General features: G+C 35.3%; 1 long non-coding RNA gene across 1 annotated transcript in view; it reads right to left on the bottom strand.

The window, feature by feature from the left end:
• Positions 1-345: 345 nt before the first annotated feature.
• LOC118161475 overlaps positions 346-2,938 on the bottom strand; it is a 22,321-nt gene continuing 19,728 nt past the window's right edge. The window contains exon 3 of the long non-coding RNA XR_004748051.1: positions 346-357. This is a non-coding gene — a long non-coding RNA (uncharacterized LOC118161475). The remainder of the gene's footprint in view (positions 358-2,938) is intronic.

Below are 2,938 nucleotides of genomic sequence, written 5' to 3' on the forward strand. Positions count from 1 at the left end.
AGTTTCCTCACGTCTACCCTTCTGGTTCTCTCCACCATCCCAGTGCAGCAGAGTGAGCAAGCAGCTCTGTGGTGCTCCGCTGCCTGCTGGGGCTAAACCACAACATCTTAAAATGAAAAAAAATGCTCATTGTGATAGAAAAGTTCACAGACAGCATAATCAGGTCAGATTTCTATTTTCAGTGACTCAAGAGGACGTACCAAACATTTGTTTCAAATGTAGACCTGGTGACAGCTAGTCATACTTCAGAGCCAGCTAGGAGAATGATATCTTAGACTACATTCACTAGGAGGACATTCACTTTAAGGATATAGCTCTGGCAATGAGCTCTGTTTGTCCTTATTCTCTGAAATGCTCCTTCTTTTGGCGAATCATATTTATGCGCAGGGAAATCAAAAGCAATGGTTTGAAAACAATCATCAGTTTACTGTGGCAGTACATATTCTGTGTTTGCCTGCAAGGCATCTGTTTTACATTTTTCACAAATATACAGTGTTTTGTACAAAAGGCCTAGACCCCCGTAAGAACTGATTGTCCACCTAAGGCCTGTGTGATGGAAGACTCACAGGGTCAATGAAGTTAAAGGAGCAATTTGAAGAGTAATAACAATAAGAAATAAAATGGAAAAAATATATATTAAGGGAAGAAAGTTGTTGGAAAAAAACAACAACAACAACAACAACAACAAACACATTCTACTGATCTTTCTTTTTCCTTGTGTGCTTCTGTTTACTCTGCAGTTGCTGATCAGTAGCTGAGCAGGTTCTCGGGACCTTTTTGTCCTCACCTTCCTGGCTGCCACCAATATCACTCCATAGCAAATAGAAAATGAATGCTATTATGTCTAAACATTGGCATATGTATGTTTTCTTCTTAAAAACTCACTTCCCTGTTCTCATACCTCATGGGCTAAGTTCTGTATATGCCTTGTGATCTCTTCTCCACTGTGAGTCAGAGGACTCTCTCCACACGGTTTCACTGGAATACAGATAAGGCTCTTACTACAGCATAGAGTGGTTTAATGCTTCTCACATTCATTCAAGCATTTACAAAAACTTCCCGAGGTAAGAAGTAGGCCCCAGCTCATTTACAACTCAGAAATTCAACAAACTTTGGAGCTTAGGAGAACTGGAATGATTTATTGAGTCTGCAGGAAATAAAGAAAGAAGTTTCCTGTTCTGCTGTGCTAAATCACCTCTATAAAATATTGAAAGTGGGCTCCTATTTCTCTTTTGTATGCATGTCTGTAAAAAACAAATCCTGCAAAACTATGACAGCATTTTTCTAGGTTTCAATGAAAACAAAAGAAATAGAACAGCCTTTCTAAACGCTTCACTCAACCTAAATTTTCTTAACTTCAAAGTGGCTTCAAAGTCCTTCTGAATTCAGAGATATAGAATGCAGCTTCACAAAGGGTCCAACACTACAGATGACATGGGAATATGAAAGCATAAGGAATCATACATGATTCATTTTTTTGACTCTCAGAGTTATGGTTACAAATTTTGGCATTGCAGGGACTCTTACTACATTTTGCAAAGAGCATTCAAAATTCTAAACATTTACCAATGGTTCTCATCAGGTAGTAGAAAGCATTTTAAAAACTCATTGTAACTTGAATTTTCTCAGTCTCTACATATATATCATGTTTAGGGGTTTGATATCTCAGTTCCTGGCCAAAATTTATATGTGATTTCTTAAACTCATATTTTTATACCTTTATTTAGACACCTAAGTAGTACAGCCTTTATAGATTTAATAAATGTCAGATGGATATACCATCAGATATACCGTCAGATTGATATGTTCAGACCAAGTTGTTGGGGATCAGATCCCCCTTTTCCCATTGCCCCTATCATGAAATCCAGTAATATTAATTTGTTGCGCCTTCTCACTGAGTATTTAGACAGTGACAAAAAAAATATTTTTCCAAAAAGGAACTGTGAAATAGGAAACAATGAGTAATACTTCTGTGTAAAGAAATAATCAGTATGATCTGTCTTCTATTGTTAAACTGAAAAATTCACAAATATGTTCTTGTAAGCCACATGCATGAAGTGGCTTACAGTAATCTTTCAGTGGGTGTTGGTAGCTATTACAGTTTGAATATGACAAACAGCAGTACAGTTTCAATATTACTCTCTACTTCATTGGACCACAGGAGGAATACTACATAATCATGGCAAGCATTTTTATTATAAGCCTCAATTTTAGAAATCTGTAGCTTCTTGGATGAAATCTGTCATACCTGCTTCCTTTCCAGAACAGTTCTAAAGACGAGTTTAAACAAGAAAAGTTTAAACAATTCTATCTAGTCATTTTTAATATCTGACAGAGACAAAAATAAATATGTGATAGCTGTTGCTATAACTATAGACTATATTTTTTCCAATTTTTATAATTGTGTTCTTCTAAAGAAAAAAAAAAAAAAAAAGAGGTTTAAGGAGCTTAAGGTTATATCAACTTTTCTCACTTATGAAACTTTTTTTTATACTTTTAACATCTCTAATATTGTTAATGAAGGAAGGCTGTATATTTATGCTTAAATAAATTATTCAGATATTCCTGTTCTTGCTAACTTAAACATGTCTTAACAAGTTAAGAAAACTTGTTTAAGAAGTAGTTCCTACTAGTACATTCAAATCACCCTCTTATTGCTTGCTAGATTTGTAGTTGCTTTGTAGTTTGTTAACATTAGCAGTAACAAGCTTAGTTGTTTAAGGCAATAGTTACAGGAAATCTGCTTTGATTTCAGGGTGGTCTGTGAATAAATTTATTCTGTATTAAGAATTGAGCTTACATAAAATTGCATAAATTGGAACATGCAGGTAGTATAAATAAGGAACGATGTCTATACACTGACAAACTAAGTGCTAAGGTCCAAGTACGTGGTCACCAATTTTGTTAAATGGTAAACATGTGGAGAGGAGAGGAGAGG

The sequence above is a fragment of the Oxyura jamaicensis genome, chromosome 2, assembly GCF_011077185.1.
Source record: "Oxyura jamaicensis isolate SHBP4307 breed ruddy duck chromosome 2, BPBGC_Ojam_1.0, whole genome shotgun sequence".
In the NCBI taxonomy this organism is placed as follows: domain Eukaryota; kingdom Metazoa; phylum Chordata; class Aves; order Anseriformes; family Anatidae; genus Oxyura; species Oxyura jamaicensis.